The 20,295-nt window shown below is 47.2% G+C and overlaps 1 protein-coding gene across 2 annotated transcripts in view; it reads left to right on the forward strand.

Moving 5' to 3' along the window:
* The window catches only part of RPRD2 (regulation of nuclear pre-mRNA domain containing 2), a 469,322-nt gene that overhangs the window by 1,262 nt on the left and 447,765 nt on the right, over window positions 1–20,295 (forward strand). The window lies entirely within an intron of this gene.

Raw genomic sequence — 20,295 nt, forward strand, 5'->3', positions numbered from 1 at the left:
CATCCCCCAAGAGTGACCTAGAGGTGAAAAGGGGTCATGCATAGTAGCAAGAACTAATTTATACTTGTCAGTAATAATGATTGGTCAGCTATTTCTCTTGTACAGTAATTCCTGGCTACGATATGTTATAGAATGTAAATCATCAGGACTGGTTCAAGTGTACCTGAACGGTAGAAGCTTTTGAACTGATTGTATTGTAATTGCTTTTTTTTAGTACTTATGCTGCTGACAAGGCAATAGTGCGACTTGTGGCGAGTAGCCTGCTACTCCAGAATCCAAGGTTGGTGGATACTTTTGTAGTTTAAGGTTAGTGAGTTTCGTTGTGTTATCATAAGAAACCCCTACAGACACTCCTCCAGATTGTGGTGACATCGGAAGAAGTTAGATATCTTTGGTAGTGTGGTTGGTGGTAATTAGTGAGGTGAGTAGGAATTGTAAGTGGAAGCTCTCATTTTAGAGTTAGACGTCCATGCCCTTGGACATGGGGAGGGAGGCATTCAGACATATGTAAGCTTGTGTGAAAGAATGGGGAGTGAATAGATAAGGCAGAGGAAGCTTAAACACTTGCTGTATTGCAGGTGTGTGATTACTAGTTTGACAAAGAACAGGTTTTAGACTGAGAGATGAGGCATAGGCTATTTGCACATGTACATATAGAAAAAAGGCATATAGCTTTGCAGGACTCGAAAAATCCACTCGCAATGTTGAGTGAGATTTTTTCAGGTCGCGCTATTTTTAGCTTTTACTCGTCCGTGCTGGCAAGTTAGCTTTACACTGGAAGGAACAGGTGTTCTGTTCATTCAGAAAGTAAATAAAGACACTTTTAAACCTTGTTTTTTGTCTTGACACATTTGCTGTCTGTTCAATGACAGAGGTCAAATGTCAGTTTGTCTTTTTACCAATTGTTCCTGGAAAATGGTGTTTAGTTTTCTGTCTCTTATTATAGTTAGTGCTTTTTGTCAAGTGAGTTATCTGGCAATAATTGTGAAACAAAAGGCTATAAAATTTCATTTTTTTTCGAACACAACTTTCAAACAGCATGTAAATGAATACCGCAAGTACTTCACAATATATTATGAATTATGAAATAAACTTTTTTTTGTAATTCAGAAGTGTGATGCAGACAAAGATTTATATAGGGGCTAAACAAATCAGAACGCTTGACTTGATGATGTGCAAATGATGAATATTTGCAGAAACTTGATTTCCAGACGTATACTATATAGTTTTAAAATCACGTCCGTGGGAAATTCTGAGGGCATTTCAATATAAAATCTGCTGATTGCAAATTAGTGTGCTGCTTACGTTATGCTTTAGTTATGTATTCGTTAAAAGTGACAGTTTTTAAACATGAGTTGAGGACCACTCCACGCCACAGCACCACGCCACAGCACCACGCCACGCCACGCCACAGCACCACGCCACAGCACCACGCCACGCCACAGCGCCACGCCACAGCGCCACGCCACAGCGCCACGCCACAGCGCCACGCCACAGCGCCACGCCACAGCGCCACGCCACAGCACCACGCCACAGCACCACGCCACAGCACCACGCCACAGCACCACGCCACAGCACCACGCCACAGCACCACTCCACAGCACCACGCCACAGCACCAATTCACGCCACAGCACCACTCCACAGCACCAATTCACGCCACAGCACCACTCCACAGCGCCATGCCACAGCACCACGCCACAGCACCACGCCACGCCACAGCACCACTCCATGCCACAGCAGCACTCCACGCCACAGCGCCACGCCACGGCACCACGCCACGTCACAGCGCCACTCCACGTCACAGCGCCACTCCACGTCACAGCGCCACTCCACGTCACAGCGCCACTCCACGCCACAGCACCACTCCGCGCCACTCCACGCCACAGCGCCACTCCACGGCGCCACTCCACGCCACAGCGCCACTCCACGCCACTCCACGCCACAGCGCCACAGCGCCACGCCACAGCGCCACGCCACAGCGCCACGCCACAGCGCCACTCCACGCCACAGCGCCACTCCACGCCACAGCCCCACTCCACGCCACAGCCCCACTCCACGCCACAGCGCCACTCCACAGCGCCACGCCACAGCACCACTCCACGCCACAGCACCGCGCCACGGCTCCACGCCACGGCTCCACGCCACGGCTCCACGCCACGGCTCCACGCCACGGCTCCACGCCACGGCTCCACGCCACAGCACCACTCCAGGCCACAGCACCACTCCAGGCCACAGCACCACGCCACGGCACCACGCCACGGCACCACGCCACGGCACCACGCCACGGCACCACGCCACGGCGCCACGCCACAGCACTACGCCACAGCACTACGCCACAGCACTACGCCACAGCACTACGCCACAGCACTACGCCACAGCACTACGCCACAGCACTACGCCACAGCACTACGCCACAGCACTACGCCACATCACCACGCCACATCACCACGCCACATCACCACGCCACATCACCACGCCACATCACCACGCCACATCACCACGCCACATCACCACGCCACATCACCACGCCACATCACCACGCCACATCACCACGCCACATCACCACGCCACATCACCACTCGGCGCCACCGAAGGCCACGGCACCACTCGGCGCCACCGAAGGCCACGGCACCACTCGGCGCCACCGAAGGCCACGGCACCACTCGGCGCCACCGAAGGCCTCGGTGCCACCGAAGGCCACGGCACCACTCGGCGCCACCGAAGGCCTCGGCGCCACCGAAGGCCACGGCACCACTCGGCGCCACCGAAGGACTCGGCGCCACCGAAGGACTCGGCGCCACCGAAGGCCACGGCACGTCTCGGCGCCACCGAAGGCCACGGCGCCACCGAAGGCCACGGCACGTCTCGGCGCCACGGCGCCACCGAAGGCCACGGCACGTCTCGGCGCCACCGAAGGCCACGGCGCCACCTAAGGCCACGGCACGTCTCGGCGCCACCGAAGGGCACGTCTCGGTGCCACTGAAGGCCACGGCACGTCTCGGCGCCACCGAAGGCCAGGGCGCCACCAAAGGCCAGGGCACCACTCGGCGCCACCAAAGGCCAGGGCACCACTCGGCGCCACCGAAGGCCAGGGCACCACTCGGCGCCACCGAAGGCCAGGGCACCACTCGGCGCCACCGAAGGCCAGGGCACCACTCGGCGCCACCGAAGGCCAGGGCACCACTCGGCGCCACCGAAGGCCAGGGCACCACTCGGCGCCACCGAAGGCCAGGGCACCACTCGGCGCCACCGAAGGCCAGGGCACCACTCGGCGCCACCGAAGGCCAGGGCGCCACCGAAGGCCACGGCATCACTCGGCGCCACCGAAGGCCACGGCATCACTCTGTGCAACCATTCAACAACAGCTGGTTCTAATATGTTCTCACAATGTTTCAAGCTTTATTACACATGTCACAAAAAGATGTTAATATTTCACTGCTGTTCTTGGATTTTCATCACAATAAAATACAATGAACATAATCTTCCCAAAAGTTATTTACAAAAGTTTAAGCTATTGCCATTATAAATTACAATAACTTTTATTTAAGTATTTATTATCAAAAAAAATAAAAGCCATTGTTATTTGTAATATTAATACATCCAAGTCATGTAAATACAACACATATTGCATTACAAATGCTATAGGTGTCACGTTTTCAAAAGTTAAAACTATTGGCATTGTAAATGACAAAGCTATTAATTTCGCTATTTTCAAAACCAACACATAAATAAAATATTTGTCATTTACAATACCAATAGCTCAATTTCCTAATGCGAGACCTATTGCATTGGAAATGCTTGTTGTGTCTTTATACAAGGTCCAGTTACATGTCCCATGGATTTCTTAAATCTTTTTCCTTTATTGACTCCTGGGGTTGTCGGACATGGATGGCAAGAATCAAACCTCCAAATTGATTGGTTTGTCTCGCAACATATAATCATCACATTAACTTGATGATTGAAATTCTAATGGAAGAACTGGAATTTAATTACAAGCATTGGTAAAGCCAATAGATCTTACCAATGCCCAAGCTATTGGCCTTGTCAATCCCCTTTAGCCATGTTGTCAAGCAGCACATCTGCTGTTCACCTTGGCTGAAAGCCCAGAATCACAGGATGTTGAGCCAACACAGTCTCTTCGCCCTCCATGTTGAGTTTATTGTCCTGCCCCTCCTTACACAAAAAGCTCCAAAAATGTAGGGGTCTGTGCTAACAATGCCACCACATCTGGGAAAGGTGAACTATAAAAAAAACTGATCATGTGTGGGAACAGATTATAAACAATTATTTCAATAGAGAAAAAATAAATTGATCCCTATTCATGGGTACCGTATTCCCAAACTGCATATGTTCACACAATTCTAAACTCACGAGCCACTTCCAAAAATAAGGTATCAAACGCTGTTTATCCTACAAATACATTTTCTCAAACCATACAATATCACATTGCATCAATTATATCTGTTACAAACAACTTTTTCTTTCACACCCTATCATTTTTACATATTGGTTGCTGCAGAAAACACTAGTCCAAAGCAAGCCACATTAGAGGTAGTCTGATACACACTAGAGGGAAAACCAAGTCCAGGGTGTGTATCCAATTTTTTTATGTCATAATGATCAGTCAGAATCCTCCATTTCCGTACAGTTGACGTGTTTCGGCCCAGCGATTCGGACCTCATCAGGACATGGGTAGAAGCAAAAGCACACCGCATGATTACTAATGCAGGTCACCAAAAGGATTTCTCCGTCTTGGTGAGGCACCGTCACACATTTGTATAATGACTTCAAAAGATTGGAGTCAAGAGAAGCCACAGGTCAACCTCTGGAAAAATGGTTATGACTAACAGCGGTTTATCCCTATAGCAACCTTCGTATAAGTATCTTGAACGTCCTATTCACTTAGTGTGCCTTGCTCCATGCGATTTCCATAATGCGCAGTCTTTGCCATAGGCAAAAGCTCAGGGTGGGAGAAGGGAAGTGGCCAGTGCGGAACCGTACCACGGAGTGAATCCTGAAAAGGAAGTGCAAAAAGCACTATGGCGTGTCCTGCGCTGGCCGCATCATAGCGTTTTTCTTTCAGTGATTTTCCTCCATGCTGAACAGATGTGCTGCTAGACACCTTGCCCAAAAGACATTCACATTGACCATGCCAATAGCTCAGGAATTGCCAAGATGTATTTGCTTTTCCAATGCTTGTTCTGTGTTGACGGGGGTCTTGCTGAACAAATGTGGATGTGAAAAATTGAGGAGTTTTGAAGTGAAGTGAGGATGTGGTGTAATGACCTAAGCAGTCGACAAGGAAACTGGGCAAAGAGGTTTGAATCTCTGGGTCGGCTGAACAGTTTGAGATTCTGGGCAAATCACATACTCTTCCCTATAAGTATGACAGTGAATGTGTAATTGTGTAATGTAACTGGTGAACAAATAAAGCTCTCCAATACCATCAGCTTGTGTTAGCACGATGGCAAGATGGAAAACGGAACAATTGGTCCAATACTATTGGATCGTGCAAAATTTAAAAGCAGCAGCGACAATGGTAGTAGTGGGGTGAGTGGTGAAGCAGGAGGTGGTGGGGAGATGGGCAAGCAATGGTGGTAGAGGAAACCACAATGAAGGGTTAAAAAATACCTTAATTGAACCAGGATCAGCAACAGAAATGAATGTGTCATTGTGAAATGTAACTGGTGAGCACCTAAAGCGCTCCATATGTCCCCGGCTCAAGTTTGCGCTATGGCATGACGGAGGCTGGAGCGAGTGCTCCACTCCAATACCATTGGATCGTGCAAAAAAAGCGGTGTTTGTGTTTTAACAAATTTTTAAGAAATGCATTCATTTATCTACACTGGCATGCATTTTAGTGGTATGTGTACAAGGGATACTGTCTGAAAACACAAGTAATCCTACGGAGTGATTGCAGACAAAGTAAAATAAGCAAAATGACAAATTTTGTACTTATGTGTTGGTTTTAAAACAGATAAATAAATGGCATTGTCATTTACATTGCCATTAGCTTAATCTCTTGCAAATGTGAGACCTATTGTACCCTACGGACGAGCTCAGCAGACAGCAATTACTACCACACACACACACCCAGAGACACACACACACACACACACACACACACGGACGAGCTCAGCAGACCGCAATTACTACCACACACACACACACACACACCCAGAGACACACACACACCCAGAGACACACACACACACACACCCAGAGACACACACACCCAGACTCACACACACACACACACACACAGAGCCACACCCACCCAGAGCCCCACACACCCACCCAGAGCCCCACACACCCACCCAGAGCCCCACACACCCACCCAGAGCCCCACACACCCACCCAGAGCCCCACACACCCACCCAGAGCCCCACACACCCACCCAGAGCCCCACACACCCACCCAGAGCCCCACACACCCACCCAGAGCCCCACACACCCACCCAGAGCCCCACACACCCACCCAGAGCCCCACACACCCACCCAGAGCCCCACACACCCACCCAGAGCCCCACACACCCACCCAGAGCCCCACACACCCACCCAGAGCCCCACACACCCACCCAGAGCCCCACACACCCACCCAGAGCCCCACACACCCACCCAGAGCCCCACACACCCACCCAGAGCCCCACACACCCACCCAGAGCCCCACACACCCACCCAGAGCCCCACACACCCACCCACCCAGAGCCCCACACACACACACCCACCCAGAGCCCCACACACACACCCACCCAGAGCCCCACACACACACACCCACCCAGAGCCCCACACACACACACCCACCCAGAGCCCCACACACACACCCACCCAGAGCCCCACACACACACACCCACCCAGAGCCCCACACACACACACACACCCAGAGCCCCACACACACACACACACCCAGAGCCACACACACACACACACACCCAGAGCCCCACACACACACACACACCCAGAGCCCCACACACACACACACACCCAGAGCCCCACACACACACACACACCCAGAGCCCCACACACACACACACACCCAGAGCCCCACACACACACACCCACCCAGAGCCCCACACACACACCCACCCAGAGCCCCACACACACCCACCCAGAGCCCCACACACACACACCCACCCAGAGCCCCACACACACACACCCACCCAGAGCCCCACACACACACCCACCCAGAGCCCCACACACACACCCACCCAGAGCCCCACACACACACCCACCCAGAGCCCCACACACACACCCACCCAGAGCCCCACACACACACCCACCCAGAGCCCCACACACACACCCACCCAGAGCCCCACACACACACCCACCCAGAGCCCCACACACACACCCACCCAGAGCCCCACACACACACCCACCCAGAGCCCCACACACACACACCCACCCAGAGCCCCACACACACACACCCACCCAGAGCCCCACACACACACCCACCCAGAGCCCCACACACACACCCACCCAGAGCCCCACACACACACCCCCACCCAGAGCCCCACACACACACCCCCACCCAGAGCCCCACACACACACCCCCACCCAGAGCCCCACACACACACCCACCCAGAGCCCCACACACACACACCCACCCAGAGCCCCACACACACCCACTTTGCTCTTCTGAAATGTTGGCATGTATGATAGTGAGCTGTGTGTGGTGAGTGTGTCTCGTGAGCAGTGTGTGGTGAGCTGTGTCTCGTGATCCATCGGTATGTTGTGAGCTGTGCGGGGTGAGCTGTATGTTGTGTGTGGGGATCAGTGTCTGTCCCCCGCGCTGCGCTGGTTTTGCCCCCCGGTCGGATCCTGCGCTGTGCGCATGCGCAGTGCCGGCTGCCGCTGCCCCTCGGAGGCTCTTTCATTGTCTCGCATCTCTCCATACATACATATTAAAAGTACACAATCCATTGCCACGTTTCACGTCTCTACCAGGACAGGTCCCACCAACAGGGTCTATACCCCAAAAGCTTTACTGTCATCTTTCTGATATCGACAAAATGGGTGCCAAACAGAAGGTGGGTGGCATTAATCTATGTAAGCATTTGGAGACAAGTCAGCCTGCACTATGAGTCATTGTACGCTCGTAGCTAGCTGCATGCTTACCACCAACACCCAGCACTGCCAGTGCCCTCCCGTGGCTTCGATTATAGCAGAGGGCACACAGTTCTACAGACTCCGGTTGCACCAGCGGGCCGGCGAATGTCTGTAAAGCTGCCCCGGACCACACAAACATGTGCAGACGCACACGACGTACCTGCAGCAAGGTGATGCGGAATACACAGCAGCCTGTCCTGCGTTGCGGCCCAGGAGCAAGCCATGGGCTGATCCATGCTGAGGGCAGTCCGCCGGGGGACTGGCGGGTGGGGGTCGCCTTAGAAGCCACAAGCACCGACACTTTAACGAGTGGAGAGTGAAAGCAGTGCGGCAGGCCACCCCATCCACCTGAGTGCCGGGGCACCACTGGAAGTTTGGCTGAGTCATGGCGAGGCTGCACAAGACGGCAGCCGAGCTGCGGCAGCCTGCAACAATGAGGCGTGGGCATGAAGGGCTGCGGTGAGAGCGAGGAAGGAGGGAGAGAGAAGGCGCGACAGGTGATCCAGAGCGAGTGTGGAAGGCAGACCTGAGCGAGGGACAGGCAGCGGAGCAGCGTGTGCGCCGACAGGCAGGGTGACCGGGGCAATGCTTCTGTGTGGCACTCAAAGGAGATCAATTTGAAGTAAGTTCCATAACCAAGACTACTACTTTATTGATAAACATTACACCGTTTTTACTTCATTTCTGATTTACGGTACCATTGCTTCTCTGTTTTTGTGAGGCAGGAACCCAAAATCGCATGCTCCATCTCTAGACAAATTGTTCCTCTTAATGTCACATTGCAATCTCCCCTCTCAGAAATAAAAAGGCTATGGTTTTCTTGGTATGAGTCTCGTTATTATGGTCTTCAGCTCTCGGACTCCAAAACAACAAGCATTAAGCACAGGCACACGGACAGCGGGAGGGGGGCGGGAACGGGCAGCGGGAGGGGGGGCGGGAACGGGCACAAGAAGGCTCGAAAAATAAAACAGCACTCACCTGGACATCTTCCGGCGGCAAATGATCAAAACATGGCGTCCCCCAAAAAAAAATAACCCTGCCCACCTCCGCATGACGTGGGCAAAAGCCTAAAATTCTCGGGAACGCCCACGAATCTGCTCCGGCATTGACGGACAGATCTCTGTTCCAATGGCTAGCCTCCATTTATGGAGCTAGCCAATGGAACAGAGGGGCGGGACAGCACTCACCTGGACATCTTCCGGCGGCAAATGATCAAAACATGGCGTCCCCCAAAAAAAAAAATAACCCTGCCCACCTCCGCATGACGTGGGCAAAAGCCTAAAATTCTCGAACGCCCACGAATCTGCTCCGGCATTGACGGACAGATCTCTGTTCCAATGGCTAGCCTCCATTTATGGAGCTAGCCAATGGAACAGAGGGGCGGGACAACACACACATACTGTCCACATAAGATTTCGCCTGCACCGAAAAGCTGCGCGGTGCGCAGCTTTCAACCGGCGAAACCTAAAAAAACACAAGAAGATGGCGTGATGCCCCGATGCCATAGTGAATGGCATCAAAGAAAAATGGGTGATGCTGAAGTTTACCAATTGTTGGAGATGGGCGGGTTGTAAGCCCACAGATAGAACACAAAACATCTCTTTGAGACAGCACATGCGCTGCCGAGCAGCAATGCGCTAGCGAGACGAGCAGCACATGCGCTATCTAGCCTAGACCTAAAAACAAAACATTTTCACACAGTGAAATCTACTCTCCTTGCCATGCTTGTTGTGTTTAGAAATGGGGAGATTAAGTGAATCCAAAATCACAAAATGTGGAACCGAGGCCAAAGCTAGGGAGAGGACGTGGCATAAGAGCCAGAGCTGCCGACTATAGAGCTAGGAAACCGGGTTCAAGTTTCCGAGTCAGCTTAATATCCTTGAATTTGGGCAAATTACATCTCGCCCTGCCTACAGAAATTAACGTGTCCTTCTGTAAAATGACTGATGCTAACGTAAAGTGCTCCAATACCTTCAGGTGGCATATGGTACTACATAAAACTTCACAAACCAATGTGAAAAGCAGAGTCGGGAGAACTGGGTCTGTGCAACGGAGTTCAGCGGGGCAGGCAACAAAGGCGGGAGATGGACGTTCCCTGTGCCTACAAAAATGAATGTGTCCTTATGTAAAAGAATTGGTGCTAATTAAAAGCGCTCCAATACCTCCAATATATCTAGCTGCATAACAAAGTAACTGGTACTAATGTAAACCGCTCCACTACATTTGGTTAGTGTTGGCAATTTATAAAACTGTTCCAAAACAAGAAAGAATCTGTGTTAAGCTGGTTTACAGTAGTGAATATGAGGAAATACACTGCATCAGCAACCACATCAAAAGGGGTACTTTTGCCATGGACACTGACAGGCAGACCTTGATGACATTGAGACTGGCTCCTTTGACGAGAATTCAAGTTAAGCAACAATGGTGCACAGAAACACTTCACTGGTGAATGCGAAAAAAGTAAGTAAGTGTCCAGGCAGGAGAACTTTGAAGAAATAGAGTTCCACCCTATGAAATGGGAAGCAACCAGGCAAGACATAAATGGTTCAATCATTTCACACAGGAGAAATGTGGCTATGAAATAACAGCCGAAGACACAGGTACTTTAGAAGCTCTATGATAACACATACCTGGTTCACTTGGTCTGATTTCTTTTTTTTTTTTTGCCCCCCAGCTATGAACACTGTTGCCAAACAAATACAAATGGTGTAAAAAACAAAACACACACACACCCTAACCCCCAAGTACCCATACATGTGGAAAATAAGTAGACTACACGTGCTAAGTAATAGCAGACGTGTAGTCATGCTCTAATCAGCATGTCACCTATATGCTAACCGGACATTATAATACAGAAAATCACCACTCACTAGAATTAAACAGACTACAATGAGGGTTTACAGGAGTGACTGGGTCAGGGGAGAGGATGATTTGTGGACTGGACAAGCACCGAGAGCTTCAAGGGAACAAACATCAGAAGGGAGGAGGTAGGGAAACGAAAAGCAGCAATGAAAGGAAAACCAGTGACGGTAGAGGGGTGATTTCTGACCGTGTCTTGGGCTGGTAGGAAGAAACTGAGCTGATAAAAGCACGAGCACTGTGTAGAGTGCTGAAAAAGTAGACCCTAAATGGCCGTAAAAATGAGTGCCGAGTGAGTTTACAAGTGCTTGGTCCATGCTAAACTCGAAGAAGTGGCATGACCATGCATGCCAGGGACAAATGGTAACAAAGAATATGAGACAGACGATGGAGCAACTAAATAGGAAGCCCACAGATTAAACAGGTGTCTCTTCGAGACATCGCATGCTCTATCAAGTCCATGCCTAAAAACGCAAGATGCATCAATGGAAGGTTTTTTGTGCTCTTAAAAGAATCGGGAATATTAACAGTTAGTGGTATGGGTTGGCACATAAAAAAAAAAATCCACTACACTATGATCCATGACAAGCCTTCCACCAATCCGTGCACACCACAAATGTGGGAACTGCTCAGAATGCCCATTAATATTGTAGAACTAAAATTAACAAATTAATAGATTGGCCAAAGCTGCCCACCTACAGTTGCAGAATTTTAGAATTTACTAACTAATATGCATATCTTTGCACTTAAGGCTAATGCAGTATAGAAATACATGGCACGGGTTTTGTTAATCTATTTAGCAAGTAAAGACAAAATGTTACTTAAAGCACATAAATCATTACATTCCCATCTACATATCGATATATAAAAGGTTCAAAAAGCCCCTGCTCGTGTATGTAGAAGAGTGTGAAAAAAGGACCGTATTAAAGCCCCTCAAAGAGACAGATTAGGGATAGCACTATCAACCGTACATGTCCAAGCAAAACAATATTTACTAAGGACACAACAGTCTAAATCTTAAAGTAAAAATAACAAAACAAGAGACAATTTTGGTAAAGTAGTGTTTCAGTAATGCAAATTAAATGAGCAGGAACATTGTCCCGTGTAAAGTTTGACTCTGGGCCACGAGAAGATCAATATCAATTTTTGGTAGTCATAACATATATTTTGTGAATTGAATCCCTAGGTAGTCGAAGAAGTATTCATGTCACAGAATACTGCTTGTAAACATCGGTTTTAACCAACCAATCAAGAACCTTCCCAGTGTTTGTAGCCATCTGAAAGAGAGCGGTAACATTTTTTTTTTTTGCTTTCCTGAAGCAGAATGAATTGAACAGGCAATATGGCTTGCATCAGTTGCAAACAATATGTTAATGAAAATATTTGTGTATGTCTTTTATATTTTCTTGTTTTAATGTTACTTTATAGATATTAATCTTTAATATGAAAAATGTGATTTGGAGTACAAGGGTGGGCAGCTATTTGACACATTATCATGTTGGTAGTGTGCAAGAAGGCAGGGGTGTGGAATTCCTATAGCCTGACTTCCAGGACATATTGTTTTGGGTCAAGGACAACAAGTTTTCATGTTTATTTTGTCCTTGGGACAAGAAGGCCCAAATCCCTGCTGCACAAACACTTTGTCTGCCAGTGTAAAATACCACATTATGGATCAGGGAAGTGCATTGTCTGAAGTTAAGGTGATATTTGTGTCCATATGTGAATGTTGTTTGTATTTGTATTTACGGTCCATAAACGCAAAGCATTTATTAGGGTGACTGCTCTAATGAAATGTAAGCTCAGACTGTACTTCTGACAATGGTCCCAGTGTAAAAATGTTTACACACAATTGCAAAGTTTAACAATATGACGGTACGTATATTGCTCCCAGCATGCTCTCTGATTAGATGCAAATAATTGCAGAAGTTTGAAAGCAAGATTGAGACTTTGCTTTAAAAATAAAATGTTCACACAAAAATGCAACTAGGATATAAAACCTATTGCTAAACTACTGTGACGTTTTTAGGTACCATTTAGTTGAAGCATCATCTAGTAAAAAATGTTGATGCATGCAACATCTAGTAACATATGTTGATGCATGCTAGTATTCCCCAAAAATATCTAGAATCCAAATTCCGTGCAACCAGTTTCAAGAAGACATGGTTTTTGTAAAACCTTATCGTTGTGAGAGCTGGCTTGTCCTCACCATTATAATAAACATTGGCCAAAAGCAATAATATGTTTTGGTCTCACAAAACACACATTGCCACAGCAGTCCCTGGCACTTAACTAGGCCGATATGCTCCTTGTAAAGTAACAGAATGCTGTCGCTCGCACTGAAGCCAGCTTACAGATAGCGGGAGAAAGACTTTTAATAAAAATAAAAAGTCTTGGTTAACTTAAGACCTAATTTCGGGGGCCCGATTCTTAACGGAAGTCACAAAAGCCCACCCATGGTATGTGTCTTTGCAGTAGTGTAGATTTTATGGCTTTCATGAGTTCACAATTTACAGAAGCGGGCCAAGAAAATCTTACTACTAGAAGATATTTGAAAACTGCACTTTAGCATGAGATAATATGCTTGTGTAGATTTGCTCAAGCAAACATCTGTTGAGAGTTTACAAGTTCACTTTCCCTCCAACCACTTTTTTCCCCCCAACCTTTGAAGAGGTTTTACTTCTTCCCTTGTCAGGAGTAAATTTCCAACGTTTCTCAATATGGGGAATGGTTATTAGAGAAGAGCTGGTGAAAAGCCCTAAAACCCGCAAATTAGGTTTGCACAGATTCAAAAGCATATTCCACCCCTGGAACTATTGCTTAACACTACCTCCAGCCCCAGTATGTAGATCTGTGGAAAGGTGGCAAAATAAGGGAATTGCTAGAATTCAAACCCTATTATATTATCCTTGGCATAATCGGAGGCTTTTATCCAAGCTCTTTTATAATGAGATTGCTGCCATAATTTGTTGATGCACTCTGTGGATTTTTTTACAGGACACGTAAATTTACGATGCAACCTGCCCCATAGACAAATAGATATTTTATTAAATTCCACACCCCAGAAGAAGGGTTGTCTAATGTGTATTTTTGGAAGTATTTGTTGCCAGCTGTGCGGAATAATGACTGTTGGATAGTTGTTTACATTTCTTAACATAGCTCCAAACTAGTTTCCTACTAAGTTAATCCGTGTTCTTATTTCAATAACAGCATTATTATAATGACACTGCTAATTCCTGTTGTAAACATCACTGAAGTACATTAATGATGTGTATGATTAACAAGCTTGTTAGTGTCAGAACGTTATGAAATAACTCCTTTACTGGGTATCTAGTATGTACCTTGCTTGCTTTGGGTCCCTCATATCTAATATACTATGTGGAAACCACATCTGTTAGTGGTGAAACAGTGTAATGAGAAACTAGTTCCCCCAGGTTGGTTGGGTTAACTCTCCCTTTCAAATTGGTCATGGATGCTCTTGATAGTTGCTTGACTGTGGTGCAAATTGGAGTGCATGGGAAGCTTGTGTGCTCTTTTGGAGCAGAGATTTGAGTCTTCATGTCCTGAATTCAGTGGGTGGACAAGAGCCATTGTTTGTTTTTCCAGGTGCCATCTGGGCCTAAATTCCTCTCTGCAGCTTCATAGTGGCGTTTATATGCACATAGCAAATTCAGTCAGCAGTGCTCGCTAGACTGGGTATTCTCCTACCTTGTCCTGAACTTTCATGTTGGCATGTGGTTGGTGCATCTTTGGTTTCAACTAGTGAACAGATGTGTATTTGTCTCTGAATACACATGCATGCTGTCAGTTTTTTGGTCTTGCGCCTAGCGTTGCAGCGCGCAGCATTGCTCGTGCATCAAGACTGCATGTAGGGGCTTCGGAAAGCTGACCACACGCTTGTGTGTGTGCTTTTATCGTTGCAGTCTATTGGGCGTTGCATGTGTCTCTCTAACAAAGACAGCTTGCAATTGGGCAAATGCGGGCGCATGTCCCGCATTTGCCCTGGCCACGGCCTATTGGTGTCTGTTACCTGCACGGCCCACATCTGTTTTGCATTATCGTGCCCAGACCTTGTGCGCCATAATGCAAAACAGATGGCCTGCTCCCTCAAACAAGCGCGCGCGTGCACTCTCGCGATGTACCTTTGTGTTTATTTTTGTGATCAATGATTTGAAAATGTACGCGCAACACCTCCAGTGTCTGTTTAATACTGTTAGACGTATTCCATGTCTATTGCAAATGTTTTTCCAAATGCCATGTTTCGACTCTAAATCCAGTCTATGCTTTAAACGGTTGTATTCGTGAAACCAGCTGGCTAACCCGGGTTTCCATATAACCAGCCGTCTGATGCTGGACAAGCCTGTGACTCACTTCACTTGCCTTCTAAACCCGGAGTGCTTGGATACATGCAAACATCCAATTTTAACGTTTGTAAAAAATAAAATAAAAAGGACATTTCTGTCGAGTTTCTGGAAACAATAGTTATACCTGCTGGAATTGCAAGCAGCATGTTCTGTGGTTCCAAATAATCCATTTATTTAAACCCTGGAACCACATAACAGGGGCTGAAACCCTTGTAGACCCACAGATGCGCCTCCTCAGCGACCTGGCTGTAGCGCCCCTTTATGGACACGATCGATTTCTAACCCCGGATCACCTGCATGACTATAATTTCGCAATTCTACATAATTCACGTTTGTCGTTGGCTGAACATCTGAAACGCTTTGAACGTGGTTAATAACACACTAGGCGTTATCGTACAAAGCGCTGCACCAAGGAGGAGTATTTTGCTTGGCATGGCAAAGCGCCATGAAGCAGCAGTTTATTGTGCATTTTGTGGTTTTGCTTTCTAACTCCTGGCGCTCGAGAAGGCAGCCAAAAATAGATCCCCCAATATGATGACGTATAAATGGGTGCTCACTCGGAGCTCCCATGTGCAGTAAACGGAGAGGCAAAAGGCTTGGGTACAGGAAGTGACACCCGCACCCTCTGACAGAGCGTTGACCCCTTGAGGTTCTGGTGGCTCCCTTCGAGAGGCGGGTGTAGAGAGCCCTTCACATATTCAACGTATAAACAGCTGCTTTTGAGTGACGCCTCGCCGTTTGGTTTAGGACCCGCGCAGTGCTTAATTTGTAAAAGAATACGTGCCGGGCCCCAGTTTTGGAAGTCAGCAGCAAGTGCTGCCTGAATACAAAGGCTGCGTGGTCTTAATTTCACCCCGTCCCTCTTTAATCCACTGCCATCAATTGCTCTTTGTCCCTTTACCACTCTCGTTCAGGCTATTTTGTGTCCCTGTTGTCTTTGCCACTACTTCTTGTCTTTCTCCCTTTAGTGTTTTGCTCCCATGCTCGGGGTCACAGTCTGATGAGTGAGAAATAGGTGCTGGTGAGCCCCACCTGCAGGCACCGCTCCAAATTAAGAACGTGCGTACTGCCCTTGAGGGTGGGAGCTGCTCGCTGACGCTCTGCCCCGGGTCAGGCACGGACATGCCCGCCAACTCGTGCACCATGGAGGGTGGGGCTTCTGCTGTTCACGGGTGTCAACTGTCCCAAACACGCTCCGTCGGCTATGCAGCTGAAGGCTGCTCCCTCTGGTGTCTGTTCAGCGTGAAGGCTTTTGGTACTAGTATGCAGGGGGCTCACCGGTGTCCTGGGTGGAGGCTGCTACCACCAGTGTCCCGGGGGTGGATTCTGCTCGCATGGTATCCACGAGAGGAGGTTTCAGGGGCTTGGGTGCTCTCACTAGTGTTTGTGAAAAGAAATGGGGCCCCTGCCTAAAAGGATAAACCCTAGCAAGGAAACTAAACTTGTTTGGAAAGAAAGGAATTGGCACCGGGTTATGTGCATATATTTACATAACACTAGTGAACGCTAAAAATAATAAAGCCAATGCCTGATTAGATATTATATGAAAATATTTTTCTTTTATTTTATTGTATTTATAAACTTTTATCAGATATTTGAAGCAATTGATGAATAACTATATATTTTTTACATGTGTATAATACAAATAAGTGCTTTACAATTCAAAAACAAGATAAATTGTTCCAAATAATACAGAATTAATTCCCCTTCAACGCGTTTCGGCGGTTAGCCTTCCTCAGGAATTCTGTATGTGCAAGTTGATACTACAAAAAGAGAATCATATTTACAATTAGTCTATGACCATTTGACTTTTAAAATCTCAGCGTTCATGCAATTATGGTTATCAAAAATGACAGTGAGTCTATCATACAGATTTAGTCTAAAGGGACTGCTCTGTCACCGTTAGGTCCTTGCTCAGTCTGACAGTTCTTTTGATATTTAATGCTTTCTGTGTGCAACCTTTCTATACATATATGTACATTTCTTCTCCCACAAACATTTTATACAACTATACAATATATACAATGATTAAAACAGTCACAAATAATACAGAGATGTGAATATAGTGATTCTAAGTGAGATCACGCATTACGTTTCTGCAAATGACAAAACTGTATGGGAAAATAGTAAAGAGGGGGAACCCCTATTGAACTGATCTGAAAAATGTAGGGAGCTGACTAGGGAACTCCCACATACTGGGCCCATGGATTGGCACTTATCTAATTGTGAATTGAAAATATGTACTGGCAGCATGAAAATATCTATCAACATGACTATTTACCATTTAACAAGGCTAAATATAGCCTTGGGTAATTTCTTGGTCCTGAAACTCTCAGTCGGATTCTGACTGGTTGGCGATTCTGTAATAATTTCTAAACAATAAAAGAGACAGAAAGTTGTGTATACCACCCAAGTCCGAATGACTAAATAACTCATTTTATGTCTGCAGAGTGTGCACTGATAACATGATTGTATCTCTCCACATAGCTCAGTACCTTTTTAGCAAGGCTGGCGAGGGCCTTGAATAATATCTTTTTCTGCAATCTCTCAGTTGGAATCTGTCTGGTTAGGGTTTCTCTGGTAATTTCTAGATGGTAAAAAAGAGAAACAGAGAGATGTGTATGCCAACTATTTCCAGACGGATGGATGGCATGTCCTATACATGCAGCGATATATATGGTCTGATCTTACCTCGGGCCTCCTGCAAGTGCGCCGAAATGGAGGATGAGAGGTTGTGTTGATCCCCAATTAATATTATAAGGTGCACGCCACGAATTGATGCATCTCAATAAGGGTGTAACATCCCATCTTGAAGAGCGGGACTGCAATTATCTGTAAACCCAGAAAGTGCCAGTAATTAGTCCTGACCTAGGACGCACCATCTATTCATAGTTTATGTGTGGCGCAGAAATATCATAATATGCAGTGCTAAGCACTTCTGGAATTAATGCACCCTTCAAGGTTGTTATATTGAGGCAAATTCAGGGTCGGCATGCTAGTATGGTGTTCTAAAGCATTGTGGTGTTGATTAGAAAAAGGCAACATACTTGTGACCAAGTGAAGGCTGTGGTTTGAATTAATGCCATGCCTATACTGTCACGTACAAATATCGCCGGCTAAACAGTGAAGACAACAGGGAAAGTGATGCGAACGTTGGTCAACAAATCGGTTGACAAATTCAGTCAGTGAACTCTTGCTGGTATTACTCGTGGTTAGTTAAGCTCTAAACCGTGTTGTGTAAGCCTGCTGTGTGCTGAGTGTCCGCACTCTAACGGATACACTGGAATCTACGGGGAACATGGTGCGAACGTGGAGTACTGGTACACAGAGCAGCCGACAAAGTGCATCGGTGGACTCTGGCTCGCATGACTCACGGTTAGAGTTAAGCTTTTAACCGTGTAGTGGGAGCCTACTGAACGCTCACGTCCGTATTTCAACGGATAAAGTTAAAAAGACAGGGTCGCGTTGCGAGCGTGACATGCTGGTGAGCAAAACAGTGTACATAGTCATTAGGTGCAATCTGGCTCGGAATGCTCGCGGTTCCGGTTAAGTTCTAAGCCGTGTTGCGAACGCCTGCAATGCGCTGACATCCACACTCAGACAGACAAAATGTGTGCATAAGTGGCGCTTGTACTTACTTTTCGGGACTTGGTAGCACCCTTCCGCGCGGCCGGCACCAGAGAAATTGTAGCCAAGTCTTAGGTGAAAGTACTCCTTAAGTAAGACCCGGCATGACAAGCCTCACTAATGATCTCGCGATATGCGGTAAAACTGGGATCCTAGCGGGATGGAGCGATGATTCTGCACTAATGTGGGCGCCATCTTAAAACGGTCAAGGGGCCATTAGATATTTACCTGTGACCTGACGATTCACTGGTTGAACTTACGTGACGGCAAGAATTAAATGTGGGGGCTAGACTGCAAACGGAGGGATCGATACATCGCCTCTATTTACCGAAAATAAATTGCCTCCACTTATAAAATAGTGCCTCTGCATGTCCTAGGTGAGTAGGTATTTCAGTAGACGCTACACTTTGTGCTCGACACCAAGTTGCCAAGTACCTCCACTAAACAGGGCTAATTACTGTGTTTCATGTGCGTGTCTATATCTATAAGGGTGCTACATATCAGTACTTTTACCAGGGTCTAGGGACCCTGAAAATGGGTTCGATGCACAAAACGTCGCAAATGCAGGCGCCATTTGCAACCGTGGTTTAAATGAGATATATGTCTAAGGACTGCTGAGCTTATGGAATCTGGTTCAATGAACTACGCCAGTCTATAGTTCACTGGAGAGGCCAATCCATTGAGATCTAATCACGTATATAGGGACACCTAATAAAATTGGATATATGCAGAAACGTAATAATCCCATATTAGAATAACTGTACAGAGTAATTGGTATGGCAGCTGTTATGCATCGCCTGGACCTACTGGAGCTAATTATATTATTGCTTGTTCCCACGGAAGGTCTATATTCAATCCATTAGTGGCTGTCCCCAAAATGAAAATCCAATAGACCTCTCTCATTTTTCTGATTTTGTCTATATCCAGACCTGTCTTGTGGTGTATTCTTTCTAAAATGTACCAGGACATGCTCTCTGGGGTATGGTTATTCTCTACATAGTGAGATACCATTGGAGATGTCAATTTTTTGGTTCGGATCGCTGACCTGTGTTCTGTTAATCTGACATTCAATGCTCGGCCTGTTTGTCCCACGTATCCCTTCTGACAGGGGCAGATTATTAAGTAAATTACGTGGGTGCTTCTGCAATTATTAAGATCTGCTGGCCTAATCAAGTGGCTATTGAATTTCAAACTAGGGCCTTGAATCACTGTGGCACAAGACTTGCAGTTCAGACAGCTGTATGTGCCTTGAACTGGTTGTAGATCTACCAACGATTGCTGATTACATGATGTTGTATCTGTCATGCGGGATCTCACAATGTGATCTTTCAAAGACTTGTTT

The sequence above is a fragment of the Lissotriton helveticus genome, chromosome 12 (genome assembly GCF_964261635.1).
Source record: "Lissotriton helveticus chromosome 12, aLisHel1.1, whole genome shotgun sequence".
NCBI lineage: Eukaryota > Metazoa > Chordata > Amphibia > Caudata > Salamandridae > Lissotriton > Lissotriton helveticus.